The sequence below is a fragment of the Delphinus delphis genome, unplaced genomic scaffold, assembly GCF_949987515.2.
Source record: "Delphinus delphis unplaced genomic scaffold, mDelDel1.2 scaffold_124, whole genome shotgun sequence".
NCBI classification, from domain to species: Eukaryota; Metazoa; Chordata; class Mammalia; order Artiodactyla; family Delphinidae; genus Delphinus; species Delphinus delphis.
The window spans coordinates 1-25344 of NW_027192745.1; the positions used below are offsets into that span (position 1 = coordinate 1).

Sequence of the window (25344 nt, forward strand, 5' to 3'; positions counted from 1 at the left end):
GATTCTGGCAAAAAATAGAGACTTAATCCAATGAAACAGAATCAAGAGCACTGAAATAAAACCAGTCATTTACTGTTAACAAATATTTGACAAGGGAGCCAAGGAGCTGCAGTAGGGGAAATACAGTCTCTTCGATAAATGGTGCTGAAAAAAAACTGGATAACAACCTACAGAAGAATACAATTGGACCCCTTTCTTGTACCATTCACAAAAATTAACTCAAAGTGGACTGAAGGCTTAAATATAAGACCTAAAGCTGTAAAACTACTTGAAGAAAGCATAAAGAACAAGTTCCTCAATATAGTTTTGGCAAATATTTTTCGGATATAATACCAAATGTGGGAGCCACAAAAGCAAAAAAAAAAAAAAAAAAAAAAAAAGTGTAACAGCAAACAAACAAACGAAAAACTTTGCATAGCAAAATGAACAATCAGCAAACTAAAAAGCATCTACAGAACTGGAGAACATATGTGCAAACCATTTTTTTGATAAGGGGCTAATATTCAAAATATATAAGAAGTAACATAAAATAATAGCAGTCAAAAATTAAATAAAAAATGGGCTAAAGGACTTGAAAAGACATTTTTCCCCAAAAAAGACATACAGATGGCCAACAGGTACATGAACAGATGCTCAACATCAATAATCATCAAAACCACAATGATACATCAGCTCACACCTGTTAGAATGGCTATTCTAAAAATGAGAAGAAAAAACAAATGTTTGTGAGAATGTGAAGAAAAGGCAACTTGTGTGTATATTTGGTGGAAATGTAAACTGGTACAGTCTAATGAATGTAAAAGAATTCAATTGGACCCCTATCTCACACTACTCACAAAAATTAACTCAAAAGAGATTAAAGACAAACATGTATGACTTGAAACCATAAAACACCTAAAAAATTCCTGGGGGAAAATCTCCTTGACCTTGGTCTTGGAAATAGTGATTTTCTGGTTATGACCCCAAAGGACAGGCAACAAAGCAAAAGCAAAAATAAAATGGGACTAAGAAAACCTAAAAAACCTTCTGTTCAGAAAAAAATAAAACCACACACAAAAGCAAAACAAAACAAAAAACAACTGGTTAAAAATGGAGAAAGGATATGAATAGATATATTTTCCAAAGAAGACATACAAATGTCCAACAGATATATGAAAAAGTGTTCAATGTCTTTAATCATCAGGGAAATGAAAATCAAAATCACGAGATCATCTCACTCCTTTTAGAATGGCTACAGCCAAAACACAAGAGATTACAAGTGTTTGAAAGAACATGGAGAAAAGAAAATCCTTGTGCATTGTTGGTAGAGATGTAAATTAATACAGCCACTATGAAAAACAGTATGGAGGTTCCCCCCAAAATTATAAGTAGTATCCAGTTGTTCCAGTACCATTTGTTGAAGAGACTATCCTGCCCACAGGGTGTGCTTTATTCCCATCTCAAATATTAGTAACTTATACACTGGGGTTTACTTCTGGGCTCTCTATTCTGTTCCTTTAGTCTATGTGTGTATTTTAGTGCCAATATCATAGTGTTGTGTAACTACAGGATTTTAATATTGTTTCTTTTTGTTTAAAATAAATTTACTTATTTATTCACTTATTTTTGGTTGTGCTGGGTCTTTGCTGTTGCGCGCGGGCTTTCTCTAGTTTCAGCGAGTGGGGACTACTCTTCAGTGTGGTGTATGGGCTTCTCATTGTGGTGACTTCTCTTGTTGCAGAGCATGGGGTCTAGGCACGTGGGCTTCAGTAGTTGTGGCACATGGGTTAAGTAGTTGTGGTTCATGGTGTCTAGAGCACAGTCTCAGTAATTGTGGTGCACTGGCTTAGTTGCTCCGTGGTATGTGGGATCCTCCCAGACCAGGGCTTGAAATTGTGTCCCCTGTATTGGCAGGCAGATTCCTAACCACTGCAGCACCAGGGAAGCCCCTGTAATATAATTTTAAATCAGGAAGTGTGATGACTCCCAATTTTTTCTTTCTCAGGATTGCTCTGGTTATTTGCGGTCTCCTGTGGTCACGTACAAAATTTTAAAATTGATTTCTCTATATCTGTAAACGATGCTGTTGGAATTCTGATAGAGATTGCATTGAACCTATAGATGTCTTTGGGTAGTATGGACATTTTAACAACAATAATTCTTCTGATCACAGAACACAGTACTGTATATCTTCCCACTTGTTTTGTCTTCTTCAATTTTTTTTGATCAAAGTCTTGTAGTTTTCAAAGGACAAATTTTTCATTTCCTTCGTTAAGTTTATTTCTAAATATTTATTCGTTTTAATGCAATTTTGAATGGGGAAAGGATAGTGTCTTCACCAAATTCTGTTGGGAAAACTGGAAAACCACATACAGAAAAATGAAACTGGACACCTATCTTATACCACTCACAAATATTAATTTGAAGACTGAAACATAAGACCAGATACTATAAAACTCCAAAAGAAAACATAAAGAAGAATCTACTGAACACTGGTTTGGGCATATGATCCCAAAAGCATAAGCCAGAAAAGTAAAAACCAACAGATGGGATTATATCAAACTAAAAAGCTTTATATATATATATATATATATATATATATATATATATATATATATATATATATATATATATATATATATATATATATATATAAAGTCTACATACAGATTAGGAGAGAATATCTGCAAATCATACGTTGCATCAAAGAGTATAAACTTCCACTTTTAAGGTGAGTAAGTTCTGGGAACTTTAACATACATTATGGTGGTCATAGCTAACAATGCTGTATTATATATTTGAAAGTTGCTAAGGGAGTAGATCTCAAAAATTTTACCACACAAAAAAGTTAATGATGTGAGTTTATGGAAGAATCCTTATTGCGGTAATCATTTCACATTATATATATGTATCAAATCACCACAATGTACATCTTAAACTTACACAGTGCTGTATATCAATTATGTCTCAATAAGTCTAGAGGAGAAAAAAAAATAAGAATTTCAAGATGGCCACAAGAGCATGAAACAAAGCACGGGCGTTTCTGAGTGAAGAACCTTGCGTCATATCCATGTGGCTGGCCCCAGTTGTACCTGCAAAACCACAACGAATATCTGACAACTGGTCTCCATCACCAGGGCTAACAACGTGCCTGAGCTCCCACCTTGGTTACTACAGCAGTCTCCTAATTGGCGCCCCAATTCTGCTTTTGCCCCTTCAGTCAGTTGGTAGGACAGCAGCCAGAGGAAGTCAGATGATAGCCCTCCTCTGCTTACAACCATTCACTGGTCCTTTATTTCACACAGAGTAAAAGCCAATGTCCTTTAAATGGCCGACAATCTGTTGACAACACCAAGGGCTCTATCCCTTGCTCACTTAACTTCAACCACCCAGCATTCCCAACTTTCCTCAAACAAGCCAGCCATGTTCCTTCTTTACAGCATTTTACCTTGCTCTCCCCTCTGCCTGGAATCTGCTTTTGCCACCTATGCACACTATGTATGCCCTCCCTCATATCTTTTAAGTCTTATTCACAGGTATTTACTGAGCAAGACTATGTGCTGGACAGTATTCAAGGCACAGATGTTTGGACCCAGCATCCCTCTGATCCTTCTGAGATGGAGCATCATTTCATAAACTTACTGGCTATTATTTCTTGAAAAAACAGATACATAAATATGGGAGTGTAGGAATCGCTCAGGCAAAATCCCAAATAATAGAGATAGATGTTTAACTATCAGAAAGGTGGAGCATAACTTCCCAACTCCCTAATTGTGTCCTGCACGCAGTGACATCCTTCCAAACGGTACACACTGAATGGAAGGGAGAAAAGTTTGATGTTACAGTGAGGAACTTGACAAACTCCACCTCAGCCAGGTGATCAAGGACAACATCAACAGTAGTAAGTCATCTGCAGAGCATGTGCCCTTGATACGAAGTGAAACACATAACCCCAGGCTAATCACGAGGGAAACAACAGGTAAATCCCAATTCGAGACTGTCAAGGTCATCAAAAACAAGAAATGTCTCAGAAACTATAACAACTAACAGTGTCCTAAAGAGAAATGGCGGCTAAATGGAATGAGGGTGAGATATCCTGAATGCAATCCTAGAAGAGAAAAAGGTAAGTCTAAGAAAATTTGAAAGAAGTGTGGGTTATAGTTAATAATCAGGTGTCAACACTAGTTCATTAACTGTAAAAATGTACCCTAATGACATGAAACCGTAATAAGAGAGGAAACTGAGTCTGGGCTACTTGTGAAATCCTGCACTATTCTTGCAAATTTTCTATAAATCTGAAACAATTTTAAAATGAAAATGTATTAAACAAATTTTTATTTTTTTCTAACACATATTATTTTTAAACTGTCCTACCAGTAATTACTATTAATTTCCCCTGTCACCTAGTTGTACTGTTTCATCTTGTTAAATAGAATTTATAACAGAGAGAAGGAAATTACCCATGACAGTAGAAAATTTCCAATAACACCAATTTTACATATTTTATGTTAAATTAAGAATGCACATGTGTATAATCATTTATTATATATTATGTTATTTGGGAGTTTTTTTTCTTTTGGCTGCTGTCATTTTACTGGTATGGCTGTATCCTGAGTCACTTTCTAAGAAGTCACTCACCAGAGATGTCTGTCAGGACTCAGAAGTGAGTCTACATGTCACTTCATGGCTGAACATATTCAAACAGCCCATTTATAAAATAAAAATAAAATAACTAATAATTCATTGTGACTGGTTCATTTATTCCAAGAATGCTTTTAAAAAATTTTGTTTCCATGCTTACATTTCATACTAATGGAACAAAATCAAATTATGTACCAACTCAAATATTACATTAGAATAATGAGAACTGAGTTGTGGCCACAAAACTTCAATGTTTCATCCTGATATTTTCTAATCAGAAGTGTTTTTTAAAATATTCAGGGCTTCCCTTGTGGCACAGTGGTTGGGAGTCTGCCTGCCGATGCAGGGGACACGTGTTCGTGCCCCGGTCCGGGAGGATCCCACATGCCACGGAGCGGCTGGACCCGAGAGCCATGGCCGCTGAGCATGCGCTTCCGGAGGCTGTGCTCCGCAACGGGAGAGGCCACAGCAGTGGGAGGCCCGCGTACCGCAAAAAGAAAAAAAAGAAATTCAAACTCAGTTCCTAGGGGATAGCTGAAAGTGACAATATCAGAAAGCCCAAATGGCACACAAACTTGCAAGTGATTGTAGATGTTGCCATATAATGTGCCAGAAATAAATTGCCTCTTAGAAGATTACATAAAATTACTTGAAGCTCAAACCCTGGAATGCTTCCCAATTTTGTCAGACTTACATGTTATTGTAATGTCTATATCCATTTAGCTCATGAGGTAGGTAAAGATAAAAAGTGATCTGTTCTTATGTGTTTAATACAGTTTAAAAAAGTACCTAATGCTCCTAAGAAATCAGGTTAGATCTGGAATACAGATGAAAATATGAAATGAAAGTACTTTGCTTTGTACAAGAGCAGTAACCCACCATGTACAAATATGTCAGATGACAATGTACCTTCATGTTAAAAAAGAAAAAAATGCCATCACTGCAAAAGAAAGCTTTATTGATTGTACTGAAGTAAAAGGAAAAACTAGATATGATATACCTCAGCTAATTACGAGTATATTGGGAAAAGATAATGTTGACATAAAAATGCTCATGCTCACAGATATTATACAGGTGTAACTGTGGCACATGTACGAAGACGTAGAAGCCATGTTCCTCCACTGAGGGTGACGATGCCAAAATTGTGACCTGATCATTTCTTAACCTTAATGGACAAAATTTCTGCTCCCACAATTTAACATATGACCTTTAAAATGCTGTATAACGAGACGATGTGATATTTTAATGTCTGTTCTAAGTAGTACTTTAAACACACATAAGTCTATCCAACTGTCAGTCAGAAAGATCAGATACAATCAGCTATCATTCTATGCAAATGAATGGCATGTAGCAAATATTCATATATGTGTGTACCTATATAAAACATGTTAGCATATATGAATAAAATCAACTATGTTATATTAATATTTAATGTAAAATCATATTAACAAATGCACTGTGGTGAAATAAGAAGCATCTAGGTATAAATAGATTACAAATTTTTATGCAGTTGTCACAATGGGATAATATTGTGAGCAAAGTGGAAATTGTAAAGAAAGTCGTCCAAGAAAAACATCTTGACTATAGGAAAAATCGCATGCTTATTATAAGGCCTCTCCCCTTGTTTACAACCAATGTCAGAAAGTAACCTTGAACTAGGTTAGGAGAATAAAAACTTTAACAAGACATAGGAATACTCTTTCTGTTGTAGAAAATAAACCAAAATAAAAAGTAAATGAATAAGCTACGAAGATTCTACAGATAGACATATCAATTCTTATGGGAAAGAGGCTTAAAATAAATAATAAGGAGATTATAGATATCCTAATTTCACCTTTTGAATGGAGCTATACAACATTAAGCTAAAAACCTTCATATTCTCTATTAGCAGAAAATTTATTTGCTATGAATGTATTTAATTTACAAAAAGCAGCCCCTGTCTTACCTTTTAAGTATTCTGTTGAAGTTTTAAGTTTTAATATATTTCATCTTAAATGGTCTTATGAAGTATGCAATGGTTGGTATTTTAAAAATCGTCACTGTGCCTGGAACTTCTAAAAGTGATTCACGATTTTTTAAATTACATTCTTATAAAAATTTGGTATTGACATGAATATTATGATTTTTAATAATACTAGTCACATTGGAATATTGCAGAAGATTTTTCAATGAGCTTATGTGTATAAATATTTAAGACTGTCACTGTATTATGAGAAAATTTCAAACACAGCAATATTTTGACTTGAAAATGAGAAAAAAGCTAAGAACTACATCTTAAATATTGCTCATTGTGGGGCTTCCCTGGTGGTGCAGTGGTTAAGAATCCACCCCCCAATGCAGAGGACACGGGTTTGAGCCCGGGTCAGGGTAGATCCTACATACAGGGGAACAACTATGCCTGTGAGCCACAACTACTGAGCCTGCGCTCTAAGCCTGCGAGCCACAACTATTGAAGCCCAGGCACCTAGAGTCCGTGCTCTGCAACAAGAGAAGCCACCGCAATGAGAAGCCGTGCGCCACAACAGAGTAGCCCCCGCTTGCCACAACTAGAGAAAGCCCATGCAACAACGAAGACCCAATGCAGTCAAAAATAAAATAAATTAAATAAATTTAAAAAAGAATTATTTGTAAAAATAAATAAATAATAAATATTGGTGACGTAAAGAAAATAGCACAACATGAAAGTTGTGAGTTAAGTTTTATTGGGGGCAAAATAAAGACTATATCCTGGGAGACAGAATCTCAGATGGCTCCAAGAAACTGTTCCAAAGAGGCAGGGGGAAGGCCAGTATATATGTAATTTTGGTGAAGGGGGAGTACACGCAATCGAGCACATATAATTTTTGCAGAAGGTTTCTGCTCGTCTCATGCAGGCTCCGGCTAGTGACGTCACCATGAAGGATTTCAGTGCTTCTCTAGACACGAGGAGATACAAGAACTGGGCTCATAAAATCAGCTCCTGAAAGTATCTAACTCTCTGAAGAGCTGTCCTGCCAGCTTTCCCAGAGCACAGAGCACGTTATTTCCGCTCTCCACCCTGAACTCCTTTCAGGGGGTGTTGAAGGTCAGCGGCTGCAGCAGCTGCACCAGCACCTGATTTAATCCTTGTCGAGGTAGAAGGCAAGTGCCGATCCATAGCTGACAATACGCTCCAAATAATTTTATTCCTTTAAGATGGAAAAGTAAAATACAATAAATTCTGATTCTGACATGTTTAAAGTATAAAACTTAACATAGTGTGTTTTACTACACTGTTTTTTTTACTCTTTTTTTAATTTTTATTTTGCGGTACGCGGGCCTCTCACTGTTGTGGCCTCTCCCGTTGCGGAGCACAGGTTCCGGACGCGCAGGCTCAGGGCCATGGCTCACGGGCCCAGCCGCTCCGCGGCATGTGGGATCTTCCCGGACCGGGGCACGAACCCGTGTCCCCTGCGTCGGCAGGAGGACTCTCTCAACCACCGCGCCACCAGGGAAGCCCTGTTTTTTTACTCTTTCAATACGTTTTAAACTAGATCCACCTTACCTGCACATCATCCGTGTATAGTCTGTTAGTTAAGGTCTTTGAACAAAGGAATAAGTGGATAATTCCGTGCGGTTGAGGACAAGGGGCGGAAACATTTCTCTTGGCCGCTAAAAAAAGGGGACATTTTTACAACCTTCCGGGGGCGTCTGAGGAAACGCAGCAGAGTCAGTCCGCGACGGTGAACTCTCCCGGTCGCCCGCGCCCCAGCTCCTTCCCCGCGGCCCGAGGGTCCGGGGCCCAGCCGCGCCGCCCACGAGGGCACGCGCTTCCCGCGCTCCGCCTTGGGCGGAGCTCCTCCCGCCAACCGCCCCGCGTCCGGAATAGACGCCCCGCCGGGAACAGCCTCCACGCCGCCGGCCCCTCGGAGACCGGATCCGAGGGACAACAAGCGACATCGAACGTTACCTGAGAAGGTGGGGATACACCGCGCGGGGCGGCCGGAAAGGAAGACGCGGAGCGTCGAGGAACGGGCACAGCCCCTTTGCACCGGCCGGGGCGCGGGTGGGGAACATCGTCCTCCCGCAGACCAGCCAGCCCCACACGCGGGCCCGCAACAGCCATGGCACCTCCACTCCGTCCTCAGGGAAGACCGCCCATCGAGTGCGGGTGCAGTTGCGCATGCGCCCCATCGCCTGTGACATAGTGGCTTCGTGCCCCCCCTGCAGGCCCTTGGGGGAAGTGTAGGATGCTCGAACTCACTGGAGAACATGTGCCCCCTCCCAGCCAGGATGCTAAGTTACTCAAAATCTCAGTGCCTCAGACTCTCTGCTGATGGCACTGGTGATGCTCTGTTCAAGCCATGCCGGCTCTCTTGCCTGGGATGTGCCCCACTCTTTGGAGCCATGTTATCTGGGTTTTAGGTCATCCCCCCCAAAAATGATAATAACCTCTATTCTATGCTACAATGACAGCATCAATTTCAGGTCCCTAGAAAAGAGCAACCAATTTCCATCATCAGATTCTCCACTGGATCTTCAACCTGTTAGACACAGAGGACAGCTCCTCTGCTTGGAATAAAATTCTCTATAGTAATATACAGAGTTGATCACAAACACAAATAACTGAAACAGAAGATGGGAGTAGAAAATCTATGGACTTTTCCTCATTTGAGAATAGGAGTCCACAGTTAATTCCAAGAAACCGTTAGCTATCTGAGGCAGTGGAATACAGCTGGCATACCTTGGAGCTTGTCAGGGAGGGAATCAAACTGTGTTTTCCCTCATTTAGCAAATCCTCTCAAAAATTAAGGAAACAAGAAAAAACATTCTGCTTATGACCACCTTTATTCAATTATATTTTATGCACAAGAAAGTAATGTAAAATACGTTAAATATAAAATATCAGAAAACAAAATGATAATGTATTTAAGATACACATTTCTAATATCCAAAATTATTTACAAAATTCATAATCAGTTTCTTAAATAAACAAACTCATGAATTACATTTTAAAACTTATCCTTTCAGAACTTCATGTGGGATTTTCTGTTTTCAGAGTTTGGAAAGTAATTTTTCTTGAAAAAATTTCTTCAGAACATACTTTTGTTACAGACTTTAAAATTAGCTGCTTAACAGATATACATGAAAATATCAGTTGTTTGAACCTTTCATAAACTTACACTCACATCATATAACAGCTCAACAAAGGCTTTGAAATAGCAATGATTCTGCTTGTTGATTTTCTTCCAATAAGAGATTCAGGGACCCAGCAACCTTCGATCTGTGGATTGTCCAACAACAACATGTGCTTTCAACTACGGGTATGTTCCTTGGGTTTATTCCACTCAGTTGTAAAGGGAAAATGTATGGCAAATCAGGGAGCGTGTCTCCAGGGCCTGAGCCTCTACAAAGAAAATATCACTTCCATCCCCAATTTACTTGCTGGGAACCACTCCACTGTGAATGATCTTCGTGCTTAGGGCTCCAGAGAATGTGGACCTTTTAGACACAGCAGGTGGGGGCATCAGACAGAGCTCACCTTTGAGGAGAGCCCTTCTTCCAGTGTTCATGCTGGTGCAGGGAGGTGGGGTACAGGCGCCCTGTCTCTTGCTTGTGCTAGGACATCGACAGGTATCTTGGTCACTCCTGCTACATGTCCGCCTACATCTGCCCGTGTTAGGAGGCCTGTGTACCTGTGCCTGCCTGAGCTCACTCACGTCAACCACCCATCTACTGTTGCTGGAGCCTGAGAAACTTTCTGGCTGTGCACGTGCCTACGTAACTCTGCATCGAAACCCTCTTTATATAATTTGAAAACTGAAGCCCAGAAAGAGGCAGGGACTTGTCTAGGACACCATATGTGAGCAGAGACCGGAATAAAAGTGAGGAATCCAGCTCCCTAAGCCAGTACTCAGTCCCTCCCATCATGCTTGGTTTGAAATAAGAGCCCTTAAGATCCTGGTGAATTCCTGCCAACTCGGCTCAGTTTGGGCCATTACTCTCTCCGCATCTCCATGCAGACACATGTATGTACAAATAGAAATAGGGTTAACAGCTGGGGATGATGCGAGGGTGGTTAGGGAAGAGAAAACAATATGTAAGTGTTGAGGAGAGCAAGAAGATGTTGGAGAGAGCTCTGCCATGGAACAGGGGCGTCCACCCCTCTGGCAGTGTGTCCAGAGGTCGAAAGAATGAGGGGGATTCTCCAAGTTCCCATAGTCCTGCCTGGGCGTGGGCCATCTCCCTCGTGTTCTCCAGCGGACAGGGCCTGGGGTCTTACAGTCCACCATTCTGATCTTCTAGACCCAGGCTGAGCACACACCCCATTCCCCAGTGTAGACAGTGCTGCAGGGGAGAAGGGCTTTCTTTCTCTACAAATTGTGTGCTTGCCGTGGCGGATTGCAAGTGTTCTGCATGCTTGGAAAGACTGCTGAGAAACTTGGTTCTCCACCACTGACCACTGTGTCCTGAGAGTTTGGCAAAATGCTTTCCACTTCACGGAGGTCCTGCAGAGGAGGGATTAGCTGGGAAACGAGGCCTTGTGCGCACAAGGGGGCACAGCCTCAGACCCAGAGACAGGGTTCTAGGAAGAAGGCCAGTCTTAGTTGGTGCCTCGTGGTCCTCATTTGGATGGGGGGATATCATTGTTTTGGCTGAAGTCATCCCTGACGAGCAAAGAGACACCACAGTGATGGACAAAACGGTGGGGAAAAGGAAGCTTCTGGGGCCACTTTCACTGCACTGCCCTGGAGCCTGTATGTTCTACTCTATGCCCCTGTGACTCTGAAGAGCTTCTGTGTTGAGGACACTCAAATAAAGGTACCAGTTTTTGAGGGGTGTGCAGGCCCAGGACCACAGTTGTAGTGCTGGTCACCTAGGAGCAGACAGGCTTTTGCATCACTGATGCCCACTGAGGGCCACGTAGAGGGCTTTGTGGTCCCCCCTGTTACACATACAACTTTAAACTCTTGTCAGTAGCATTCACCTCCATAGTCCAGCTGGTTAAAAGGGAGGAGGGCGCCAAGATAGTCACACATATTCCTTCAGCAACTATGCACCATGCACTCCTTCTCTGCCAGGTGCCCTTGTGTGGGGCACAAAGTGACCAAGAGTTCCCTAGTTTCCAGGAGCTCACAGCCTGGAGCAGAGATGGCCAAAAGTACAGGAGCAAGACATATGAAAGAAAAGAGCCAATGTGAGACTGGAAATAAAGACTGTGCTCTGAGGGAGGTTTGGGGAGTCCCTGGGTAGGAGGGTCTCAGAGGCCTCACTGGAGTGACAGTTACGGGGACCAGAATGACAACAGCAAACCAACCCTCACACATCTGGGAGCAGCATGTCAGGGAGAAGTCACCACTGCTGCAGAAACCTGTGGGCAGAGGTGAGTGGACCAGAGATGTTAGAAAGTGATGAGTAGAACTGGAGAAAAAACTGCGGGGGTTAGGGGGAGTCAGGAAGTCAGGGCCATATCCTGGGGTCTGCTAGACTGTTAAGTATCTGTTTCTTTCTAAAATTTACCCCAAACCTTGCATTTAAAATTACATATATTTAATAGCTCGCAATTTTTGTGGGTAATAAATACGGGCAGAGCTTAATGGACTCCTCTGCATCAAGGTGTCTCACAGGCTGGGGCTGCAGCCTCAACTGAACTCAAGTGACAGAGGATTTGGTCCCAACTTTACTCACAGTGTTCAGGATGCAGGCTGGATTTGGAGTTTGAGTTCCTTTCTATGTGTTGACTTGGGCAATGCCTCGATTCTCTCCTTTGTGAGGCTCTTTATATGACAGCTCAAAACATCTGTGCTTGATTCCTCAATTCACGGATAAGAGAGAGAGAAGTGGAAAATTAGAGAGGGAATAAAAGGAAGGTGAGCGATTTTTGAAATTAAAGTGTACGCATGACATTCCATCACTTCGGCTAAAATCTACTGATTGGGGTATTTGCTAACCACTTAGTAGTTACACAGGGGTATGTATAGCAAAGAAGGGGTCACTGGGTGCCATGTGGAGGCTGCCCACCACACAGGCCAATTTGAGTCACTTGAGTCTCATTCAAGTTATAACAGGAAACTCAACAGTTTTACTCCAAAGGGTGACAATGTGTGAATTTCCATTAATTTCAACTCCCTCATGCTGCTGACCTAAAAATGAGGCCAAAAGGGGAAGTGACAGTTCCAATATCACCTTCCTGAGACTCAGACGTCTTTTGAGTTATTTTATGCTGTGTCCCACCCCTTCTTGTAATTTTCCAGTCTCTCCTTTGTGCCTTAGACACACGTGACACTAGCCACAGCTGTTACAGGTATTATCTCAATGCACATGGTGATGCTCCGAGAAAGGACATTCTAGCCCGATCTCCACTGTGTAGGTTGGAAGACTGAGGAACAGCTGAGAGGAGCAGGGTGTTTTCCAGGACACAGAACTGGTGAGAAAGGGGACTGATTTCAGTTCTATCTCCTGAAATTTAGGACCCTAGTTACATTTCCAGACAGCTGTGGCCAGGGTTGTGTCACCTCATCGTGTACAAAAAAGAGGATGACATGGGGGGGTGGAGCAGTTAACAGCATAGAAGCGGATTTGGGTAGATTTGATTGAAAGGAGGATCCCAGGTAATAAAATCTTGAATAAGTGACCTCACTTCCTTGGTGAGAGGTCCCAACAGAACTTAAACAATGGTAACAAGGCAACCACATTATAGGGAGAGCCCTCCAAGAGCTCACTTGACGGGAGACTCTCAAGAGAATAATCTATTCTCCTGTTGTTCCCCACTTTTCAGAGACTCTGGGCTGAGGGACTTTTTGGTTGCTGTGGACATTGCTCAGCCCTCATCACCGATACCTCTGGCCATTTGGCAGGAGGCACTGAAAGGTAACAGAGGGCAGCCCAGCATTGTTTGTGTGTGAAGGGTGTGGTGGGGCCAGGGGATGAGGGGTACATCCTTCCAGGGCAGGAGCAGGTTGTCAGGTGTCAGCAGCCTGGGGGGTCTGTCATGTCCAAACCCCAGTTCGTGGCTGGCCTGATGAGAGGTGAGGGCTCGAGACCAAGATCATCTGCACACATGTTAAACCTGATCCCTACAGCTTTCATCTGCTCTCTCCCCTGGCTGGGGGACTGGGGGATTTGACAGATGCCTCTCTGTTCCTGAACTGAGGAATAGAAATTCTCATGGGGACTCTCGCTGTGGCAATGTTCAGGTAGACTCCTGATCACTCCTGGCCCACCTACCAGACAGTTCTTTGCACAGTTCCACCCAGAGATCTTTGTGGAGCTGGTCAATGGGTTCAACTCTTCCACGTTTCGAGGCAAGGGGCAGGCTGCCAACAACATCAAATTCTGGTCTTCAGTCAGAACAGGTGCAGAGGAGTCTCAAATCTCAAGACTTACAGGTGATCAGAGTTGGCCTAGAACCCAAACATGAATCTGGCAAGTGCCTGGGGTCCTATGAGGAATGTGGTTTTCCAGGGCCTTCTGCTCCACATCAAGAGCAGACCAAGCCTCAGGCAGCTTAGAGGGAATGTCATGCAGCCAGTGCTTTGGGCAGTTCCCTGTTTGACCTGCATGATCTTGAGTACTTGTTTGTAATTCCCAACCGTCTATTTTCTCATGTCTACAGTGGTGTTTACTGATGACTAACTGGGATGATGCACTTAAAACAGGGAGGTGCTGGTGTTCCTCAGATAACAGAATGCTTTGAAGGCGTCAACGGTCTATTACCCCCCTCTGCTTAAATTGTACTTTTAAACATAGAAACTTTTTCGGGGTGGACACTCAGGTCCTCCTCTTGCACCAGTTCGTGAGATACTAGGAGTTTCTGGTCTGAACTCCAGATCCTGATCCTACTGGTGATTTATGGTGTTGCCATTGTGTATATGTCCTTCCTTGTCTACACGGTGTGAAAAGAGACAACCCTGTCCCCAGAAGATGCCTGAATAATGCTGCCCCTCAAAACAGGCACAAGGAAGAATCAGAGAGAGTCCCTGGTGCCAGCTTTCCCAGGTAGAAACATCACCTACACCACGCTGTTCCTGTACTCCGATCAGGCCTTCACTACTGCCCAGCAGGTCCTGCATGATCAGTTTCATAGGTGAGGGCTGCCCCAGCCACAGCATGGTGGGGAGTGCCCCACCTTTATCTGTGTGTCTTTGGAATGTCACCGCACCTCTCTGAGCTTCACTTTGCTCTTCTCACAAGTAGGTGGATAAAAGTATGAACCTCCTAGTGTTACTGTAGCAAGTCACGGTAGATGCTTGCCTGGTGGCTGGCTCTGAAGAGAAGGCTGCTGGCCATGCTGTGTGTCTTCACATATATATTTCTCTCTCCCCAGTGAAGAAACTCTCTGCCTCATCCAGCACTGGCCTGTGGTCTTTGTGAGTTTGGAAAAGCACATGAAAATCACCCTGATTTCCTATTTGCAAAGAAGCTTTGTGTTTGCATCCATCTTGTTCTGGACCTAGTCCTTGGTGTGGACAGATTAGGAATTTCTGGTAGCAGGCAGAGGAGCTCAAGGTCCACCCAGATACCTGGGATGGTTCTGGTTGGCATTCACTCATTCAGCAATACAGATTAAGTACCCAGTACATGCAGGCATTTTCCTAGACACTAAATTTAAAGAATAAAACAGACACAATCCCTGGGGCTAAATTATAAACTGAGTTTCAGACCATCTCTCTAGACATCTTAAGTAGTCATGTCCAGACTGCATTAGAAGTGATGCCCTCATGGCTGCCTCTGGATATGGGTGCTCCTCCCATATTACAACACAAATATGAACCACAGGACCAACTAAAACTCTGAGTGGTCTTGGACTCACAGGCTCCTCTGTCGACCCAAATACCACTGGGCTAGGCCTCAGCACAGAGTGGGAGTCTGGAGGCTGTGCTGGGCAAGGACAGGCAGAACACTGGAGCTCACACACCTTTCAGTTCCCATAGGAATGCTTATGTCTGGAGGTTTACCCCAAAGAAGCAAATGAGTCAGAAAGCTGTGGATAGGGTCCCAACCTCCCTGGAATCAGAGGGGTTGAGTTGGTCCCCGAGAGACTCATCCCCTCCATAGCCCCATCTCACTCCACCTGCCCTCCCTACATCTACCTCCTCTGGCACACATAACTGGGGACCAGAAGAGGTGAGGTGAGCAACATGTTCACAAAGCTCTCTCAAGCTCAGTCCTGATGCTCATGTGCATGAAGGGTGGAGTATGCTGTGCCCATGACCTTGGAGAGAAGAGTGTCAGTAAGAAGACAAGACTCACACAATCTCTGTCGGGCTCAGGCCTTCCAGTGCAAGGATAACCACAGTGGGGTTGGAAGTGGGCTGAGGCCATCATCTGGGTCCAAGAGCCAAAGGAGGGTGTTTCCGTTGCACAGCATTGAGTGAGGCAGGCATCCGGCTCTGTTCCACACGTGACCCCCCATGCTCTGTCTCTCATCTTAGGCACCTGGTTGTGTTAGTACCTGCAGCTCACCTGGCAGCCCCTGCTCTGTCCCTTTTTTAGGCTAAAGTTGGCCTATATGCAGGTCAGTTTGCCTGCCTCAGACATGAAACACCATGCCCCATTTTCCTGGTCCAGAAGGAGATTTTAGAGTCCACAGAGACAAAGCCAGACGGTAAGAGGGACTGCAGGCAGGGAAGATTCTCTGCGTTAGGGTTTAGGGGCTGGGTATTCCTTTTAAAGACAGTAGATGTTTCTGTTTGGGGGAAGGCACAGGGAGTCAGTTGCGTGGGTGAACCTTTCTCTTTATCCTGCTCTAGTGCCAGCTCCAAGGTTCTTGCTTGCTGAAGGGTCAGAAGATGGGTCAACGCAGTGCTAGAGACAGCTGCACCAGGACCATTGGCTCTGATGGGCGTGCGGAGTAGGTGGGCGCTCATGGTGGGCCTGGGGCCCCACACCTGCCTTTCCATGGCATGGACTCCTATGATCAGGGTGCAGATCCCCAGCTCCACCACTTATCAACCACGTAACCTGGGCAAATTCACTTTCCACCTGAGATCAGTAGAGATGGACAATGAGAGGACTTCCCACACAGTGGCTGTGCAGATTAAAAGAGGTAGAACAGGCAGAACATCAGGCAGAGCCTGGTCCATTGCTTGGGGGAGGAGAGCTCACTGTGTGCAGCCAGGTACCCGGGTCAGCCCCCAATCTGCCCAGAGACTCAGCAGCCTCAACACCTATTACACACCTGAAGTGCACTTAACCTCAAGGGACAGAAACAGACAAAGCCCCTGGTTGTAGCTGTACAGAGGAATGTGCATTTGAACAAGGAATTAGAGCAGAAGGGTGACCGGGGTGGGTGGAAGATGCTCCCTTGGTTTGGGCAGAATTGAGCTGCCTTGTGGAGCTGGCAGTTAGTGGAGATGGGCAGGCTGGGCTACATCCTCCACTTCTGAGCTCCCACTGTCAGTGACGCCCCTGTCTGGTATGCAAAGATGGTGTGTGGCAGACCCATGTGACGTTCCCCCTGCTCCCCAGGACGTGTTCAAGAAGGTGGCTCCCGCTCAGTGCCTGGGCTCCATCTGGTCCCAGAAAACACATTTGGAAATGAGCACATGGCACCAACCATCCATGCCACTGTCACCCAGTTCAACAGTGTGGCCAAGTGCGTCATCACCACCTGCCTCGGAGATCTGGGCATGATGGCCCAGGAGAGGGCCTGGGTGGTGAAGCACTGTATGAAAGTGGCCAGGGTCTGCCATTGGAGGTCCAGCAGAGTAGCTCTCCAGAGTCCTGGAACTGCCACTTCCAATGTAAGAGATTTTAGGATTGAAGTCTGTGGTCTAAACCCCTGCACCATCCCTATGAGGCAGGGGATAGATGGGTCCCAGGGTGAACAGCTGGAGTTTCTGCCCTGTGGACAGATACTCCAAAATATCAGGAGTGAGAGAGGAGGCTGGGCCCTGCCCAGATAAGAGATAAAAGAGCACATATTCCTCATTCTCGAAGTCAAGGAAACCTTCCCAAATACACACATGCAGAAAGGCTCATTGAAGGTCAAAAAGGGAGGGTTAGGGTTAGGGTTAGGGTTAGGGTTAGGGTTAGGGTTTGTGATGTCTGCGTACATCCGTGTTGCTCCCAACCTCCAGGAGAGTTGGAAAATATGAGAATGTACGACCAACGGGACACACGGAGGAGGAGGCCAGGCACGGACACACTCTCCTGTTCACACAAAACAGCCCCGTGGTCCCCGTTACCCGAGGGGAACCACGGCGTGCTGGTCGACCCATCCAGTATACCCAAACCTTCCCAGAGCTCAGCGCCAGCCTCAGAAGCTATAGACCTGCTCGGCCAATCTCTGGCGACAACATGAACTGCTCACCTCCCGGCGCCACCGAAACAGTCGCCGCCAGCGTCGCCGGTCTCCCGGAACACTGCCTCGGGCACGGCGGCTGAGTCCCAGCCCTCGCAATGGGCACTGAAGCTCCGGATGGAAGGGACGGTCGCAATGCGTCCGGGAAAGTCTGAGGCATGGATCACGATTGCCGGCCGGCGAGGGTACAGCGCGGGCCGCCCAAATGCCCGATTTCGTCCCGGGGCGTCCGTCTCGGCGCTAGATCCTGTATCAGTACCGCGGGAAACGACCCCGGCCACAGAAGAAGAGGGCGGGGGACTGGGAAGAGGTCGCCGGGAGGCTGCCGCGGAGAAGCGCTCCCCACGCGATTCCCGGCCGGGCGGGCGTACTAGCGGCCCACAGCGCTCGGGCGGGTCCCTGTTCCTGGGAGCACTTAGGGATTTTGCGGGGACTTGGGCTGCGTGGACTCTAAAACTGAAGCCATGAAAGTACACGTAGAAAACATGTATGAATGATTTTTATTCTGTGGTTTCAAAATGGAGTCCTTGTAAAGCATTTTTTTTACATGTTTTTTAAAAGTCCAAAAATCATCCAAGAAATGAATGATAAACTTGACCACAAATTCATCTTTACATATTCCACAAGCAAAGTCCAATGATAAGAAACCGGTGTGTGAGCAACATTTGTGCAAATACATGTGTAATAAGATTACTGATATCAGAATTATTTAATATAAAAACGGAACATTCAGTAAACATAGCCATTAAGAGGGATCAGGTAAGGAAATTCTAGTATGTCTACACAATGCAATATTATTAATTTGTATTTAGTTTTTGATATTTTTAAATGAAGTAAATCTATAGGTGTAAAGGTGTTGACTTGGAAAGGTGTTGATGATGGACTGTTCAATGGAAATAGCAAGTTGTAGGACTTCCACTGGTGCTAAAAATAAAAATTAAGGCATACACACACAAACACACAGGAGAGACTATAGCATCCATCTGATCCTACGGGAAAATGTGACTCTGGAATCAACCACATAAATGTGTCATTCAGGAGAAAGATCATCTAAATCACCTTATTCATTCCTTAATCAAATTTTCATTTATTAACAACTATTTTCTGAGACCCTCCAATATTTCAGAATTTGAACTGTTATGAGGATTGAAAGGTAAATAATACTATGGCCTTACTTTCATAGACTTCTTCTTCTTAATACAGTAAATTAAATTACCCTGCAAAATAAAACTACTGATATTAAAAATTAAATGTAAATAAGGGTTTGTCCATTGTATAATTCCAAAATTTTGCTACTAGTTTACAAAGAAAAGTTGGCACTTTAAAAAATAAAGTTGACATTTAAAACATTGTCAGTTCTGGATCCTTGACTAGGCTGTATATTTTCAGAAAGGCTGGGTTATTAAAAATATTGTCTAATATTCTGAACTTCTGTAAAGTTGCACTGCAAGATTTAGAAAGAGTAAAGCTAGATTTCTTTTCCTAAGAGCCAGGTTTCCTGTTTACTCTATCATGAAATAAGTATTTTTTAAAATTAATTGTTTGGATTCGAAAATAAAGTTTTGAAAATCAATAATGGCTTTTATTAGAATAGAAAATCTGCTGCACATGTGCCTTAAAATTCATTTATCTGCCATTTTATTTGAACATCCATGGGGCACCATTTTCAAGAATACTGTACAAGAGGATCTCTATTTAAATCATTATTTTGGGCTCCTAATTTTCTCTTAGCTTAATTTTAGAGAATCCAAAACACTCCAAATAACACAGTATTGTCATATAGACATTTCCTGAAATGTGCTCTAAGCTATATACATTATTGATAAATTTGAAATGAAATGTATTGATAAATACATAATAAAAAAACAAAATGTATTTTGTTTCTGTTATTATTATGCAAGAATGCACTTTTAAGAAAGAAATGTTATACGACATGCAAGAATCTCTGGAAGTTGCATGAAAATGCTTTTGTATTTAATAACCGAAAATTATGTAGTTCTAGACTTTGGTTATTTTTCTTAAGTTTTCAGTAGCATATTAAATTATGTATTCATTATTTCATCAATGTGACCATTTTTAGAGTTTGCTTTACTCCCAAGTGTAAATTAGAACTCATTAACTCCTGATAGTTTTCTATCAATAAAGTATTCTTTTCTAAAAAATATAAATAAAATAAATAAATTTATTTATTTTAAAAAAAGGATCCTATAATGAAAGAAATTTCTCTTCTAAAAAGCAGTGATGTACAGGGTGAAGAGTTCTTGTGCAATGTGCAGATAAAATAAAAATGAAGTTCGTTGCTATTGTCATCCTTAGTGCAATTTCACTACTCAGGTTTTTTTCAGTATACCTGGAAAATTAAATCTGTGATCACACTTAAAGACATATCTTTTTTAAAAAAATACATCTTTATTAGAGTATACTTACTTTGCAATATTGTGCTAGTTTCTGTTGCACAACAAAGCGAGTCAGCCATATGCATACACATATCCCCATTTCCCCTCCCTCTTGAGGCTCCCTCCCATCCTCCCTATCCCACCCCTCTAGGTCATCACAAACATCTAGCCAACCTCCGACCTCCGTGTGCTATGCTGCTGCATCCCACCAGCCAACTGTTTTACATTTGATAGTGTAAATACGTCGATGCTACGTTCACTTTGCCCCCCAGCCTGTGTCATCAAGTCCATTCTCTATATCTACCTATTTATTCATGCCCTGCAACTATGTTCATCAGTACCTTTTTTATTTTTTCAGATTCCAAATATATGCGTTAGCATACGGTATTTTTTTTCCTCTCTCTGACTTACTTCAGTCTATATGACAGACTATGTCCATCCACTCACTACAAATAACTCAATTTCGTTTCTTTTTATGGCTGAATAATATTCCATTGTATATATGTGCCACATCTTCCTTATCCGTTCATCTGTCGATGGACATTTAGATTGCTTCCATGTCCTGGCTATTGTAAATATCGCTGCAATTAACATTGTGGTGTATGTCTCTTTTTGAATTATGGTTTTCTCAGGGTATATGTTCAGTAGTGGGATTGCTGGATCATATGGTAGTTCTATTTTTATTTTTTTAAGGAACCTCCATACTGTTTTCCATAGTGGTTGTATCAATTTACATTCCCACCAACAGTGTGGGAGGGTTCCTTTTCACCACACCCTTTCCAGAATTTATTGTTTCTAGCTTTTTTGATAATGGCCATTCTGATTGGCATGAGGTGATACCTCATTGTAGTTTTGATTTGCATTTCTCTAATAATTTGTGATGTTGAACATCTTTTCATTTGCCTCTTGGCCATCTGTATGTCTTCCTTGGTGAAATGTCTGTTTAGGGCTTCTGCCCATGTTTTAATTGCATTGTTTGCTTTTTTTGATATTGAGCTCCATGAGCTGTTTGTATATTTTGGAGATTAATCCTTTGTCTGTTGCTTCATTTGCAAATATTTTCTCCCATTCTAAGGATTGTCTTTTTGTCTTGTTTATGGTTTCGTTTGCTGTGCAAAAGTTTTAAGTTTAATTAAATCCGATTTGTTTATTTTTGTTTTTATTTCTGTTATTCTAGTAGGTGGGTCAAAAAAGATGTTGCTGTGGTTTATGTCAAAGAGTGTTTTTCCTACATTTTCCTCTAAGTGTTTTATAGTGTCTGGTCTTACATTTTTAAGTCTTTAAACCGTTTGGAGTTTATTTTTGTGTATGTTGTTAGGGAGTATTCTAATTTCATTCTTTTACATTTGCCTATCTAGTTTTCCCAGCACCAATTATTGAAGAGGCTGTCTTTTCCCCATTGTATGTTCTTGCCCCCTTTGTCATAAATTAGGTGCCCATATGTTTGTGGGTATCTGTACCATCCTGTACCATTGATCTATATTTCTGTTTTTGTGCAAATACCATACTGTCTTGATTATTGTAGCTTTGTGGTATAGTTTGAGGTCAGGGAGCATGATTCCTCCAGCTCTGTTTTTCTTTCTCAAGATTGCTTTGGCTATTCGGGGTCTTTTTTTCTTTCTATATGAATTGCAATTTTTTTTGTTCTAATTCTGTGAAGAATGCCGTTGGTACTTTGATAGGGATTGCATTGAATCTGTACATTGCTTTGGGTAGTATAGTCATTTTCACAGTATTGATTCTTCCAATCCAAGAATATGGTATATTTCTCCATCTGTTTATGTCACCTTTGATTTCTTTCATCAGTGTTTTGTAGTTTTCTGAGTACAAGTCTTTCATCTTCTTAGGCAGGTTTATTCCTAGGTATTTTATTCTTTTTGTTGCAATGGTAAATGGGAGTGTTTCCTGAATTTTCATTTCTGATTTTTTGTTGTTGGTGTATAGGATTGCCAGAGATTTATGTGCATTAATTTTGTATCTTGCAACCATACCAAATACAATGATTAGTTCTAGTAGTTTTCTGGTGACATCTTTAGGATTTTCTATGTGTAGTATCATGTTATAGGCAAATAGTGAAAATTCTACTTCTTCTTTTCCAATTTGGATTCATTTTATTTCTTTTTCTTCTCTCATTGCCATAGTTAGGACTCCCAAAATTATGTTGAATAAGAGTGGTGAGAGTGGACATCCTTGTCTTATTCCCGATCCTGGTAGAAATGCTTTCAGTATTTCACCATTGAGTATGAGGCTTGTGGTGGGTTTGTCATATATGGCCTTTATTATGGTGAGGTAGCTTCCCTCTATGCTCATTTCCTGGAGAGTTTTTATCATAAATCAGTTTTGAATTTTTTTCAAAAGCTTTTTCTGCATCGATTGAGATGATTGTATGGTATTTATTCCTTAATTTCTTAATGTGGTGTATCAGATTGTTTTATTTGCGTATATTGAAGAATCCCTGGGACAAATCCCACTTGATCATGGTGTCTGATCCTTTTAACGTGCTGTTGGATTCTGTATGCTAGTATTTTGTTGAGGATTTTTGCATCTATGTTCATCAGTGATATTGCCCTGTATTTTCTTTCTTTGTGATATCTTTTCTGGTTTTGTTTGGTATCAGGGTGATGGTGGCTTCATACAGTGAATTTGGGAGTGTTTCTCCCTCTGCAATTTTTTGGAAGAGTTTGAGAAAGATCGGTGTTAGCTCTCCTTTAAATAGTATTCGATAGAATTCAATAGAATTTGATAGAATTTCCCTGTGAAGCCAGCTGGTCCTTGACTTTTGCTTGTTGGAAGATTTTTTTTATATAAATATGCTGGGGCTTACACTGAAGGAATGGAAGGGACCCACGCGTGCTTCCCATCCCTACTCTCAGAGGTCAGGGGACCTCACCTGGGGGTCCATCAGGCTTCCAGTGCTCGATTGGGTAGGGCAAACGCCATCCTCTCCTCACCTCTCCTCCCCCATTCCTGGAGGGCACCTACGGCCTACCTCTCCTGATACCCCTGGCCTCCCTCTTATGCCCCCAGGACCCATACGGCTTTGGAAGGGGGGAAAGAGGCTTAGGAGCTCAGCAAGCTCTCTTGCCCAAGTGGGTCAGGCGATCGCCCTCCACTCCTCTCCTGCTCTTCCCGGAGAGTCCCTCCCACCTGCCTCTCCTGATATTCCCATCCTCAGGGGCGCCGATCTTATCTGGCTTACACTTCTCTTCCCCCTTAAGTTCCTGTATGTCCTACCAGTTCACTCTGGGGTTCCTCCCGTCTCCTTGGGGGTCTGAGTTCCCCACCAGCGGCTGGAAGGCGCCTTAGTTGTGGGGAGACGCTAACTCTGCATCTTCCCACACTGCCATCTTGAATCCGCCTCCTTATTCTTTTAAAATATGTACATATTCAATGAACTCTGGCAAACACTGCCACAGTCCAAAGAGATGTCTCCAAACTAAAGTTCAAACTAAATAGATTTGTGGGTTTTGATGCCCCGTTTTTGATACTCAGAAAATACCTGGTAGTTTTTATAGTTGAAGCTCATCCAGATGGAAGCTCTATTTCAGTAAAAGGGGTTTGTGATTTTATTCTTAGATCAGGGAAAGCAGCAAGTGGAGTCCCTCCACAGAGCAGAAAAAATTGTACATTTTGTGTCTTAGTGTTTATTCTAACCAAGATTACTGAGAATAATATAACCAGTTTTATATTTACCAAAAAAAAGGTTTATTTCACATGGCAAAATTTCCTACATTTATGGGCTCTTTAGGTAAAACTCCAACATGTAGTGTTAAAAAATACTACTTTCCTAACCCAGGTCTGGCACAATGTTCTAAAGGGCAGATAGTAAATCTTTTAGGCTTTGTCACATGACCTGTGTTGCATCTACTCAATTCTGTTATTGCAGCAGGAAAGCAGTCATAGATATAAGGTAAATGAGTGAGCGTGGCTGTGCTCCAAAAAAACTTTATTTATTTATAGAAACTGAAATTTGACGGTCATATAATTCTCATGTCTCACAATTTTTTGTTTTAATATCTTAACATTTAAGTTATAAAAACATTTCTTAACTTGCAGGTTCTATCAGCACAGGCTTGGGCAGAATTTGGCGAACGGGATGCAGGATGCCATGACCTGATCTATAGAGCCACAGTGGAACTGACAATTTTTAGAGGTCAACATTCCAAAATAAACTGACTGCATTTGACACAGGCCAAAAAATATTAAAACAAAACAAATACCAAATTACCAAAGGCTCCCCATCGAATCCTCCTGAAGATGCCCCAGCCCCCCATGCATGGCCTCCTCATCTCGGCATACCCAGCCACCGGCAGTGAGTGAAACTCTCCTGTCCCTGTGCCCCATGGCCTGCTGCATGCAGAGCCCCCAATAGTTCCGAGCAGCAGCTACTTGCTGGGTACAGTTCCTCATCCGTCAAGTCACCAGTACGTACAGTGTCTCCCAGAGGGACATAAAGCTGCCTTTCCCGCCCCACCCCTGGACGTGGAGTCCGGCCACTGAGTCCTGCTTCTCTGACGGCTAATGGCCAGTGGAGCGTGGCAGCTGTTTTGTGCTCTCTGCACACAAATGTGGCTGAGGCTGTGACCAGCTCTTGAGACTCACAGCCAAAGCTTAAGGATGACTGGCATTTCGATTCATGAACCGCCTTGTTTTGGCAGGGGACCGAACGCCTTCTACAAAATAATTTTATATAACCGTTATTACCAGGATGGAAACCTGGGCCCGTTCACACCAGAGACAAAGGTCAGAGAAGGGACACGCGGGATGCGGCGTGGACTTGGTGCCCCAGACAGCGGAGGGGCCAGAGCGTCCCATCCTCCTGCTCCCTGGGCAACTGGTCCGCAGGCAGGTGGAGCGGGAAGTGGCAGCGTCCCTGCGCCCCCAGACTTAGACGGGAGGCCGGGATCAAAGGCTCGTGCTGTCGCTGGGCCGGCAGGTCATGGAAGGAGCGCGGTAAGAGCTCGGGAAGCAGCTCCTTCTGACCCGGCTGAGGCCGCGCCTTCCCGGGACGGGGATCTACCGTGGGTTTGGGGCCTTGGATGTGATTCGCTGGCCTCGCTGGCC

General features: G+C 43.0%; 1 long non-coding RNA gene across 1 annotated transcript; it reads right to left on the reverse strand.

Annotated features, from left to right (window-relative positions):
* Nucleotides 1-7219: 7219 nt before the first annotated feature.
* Nucleotides 7220-8732, reverse strand: LOC132419276 (uncharacterized). Its single transcript, XR_009518166.1, has 3 exons — nucleotides 8549-8732; nucleotides 8144-8250; nucleotides 7220-7787 (listed from the first exon to the last, which is right to left on the reverse strand). It is a non-coding gene; the product is annotated as an uncharacterized lncRNA (long non-coding RNA).
* Between the last annotated feature and the right edge of the window lie 16612 nt (nucleotides 8733-25344).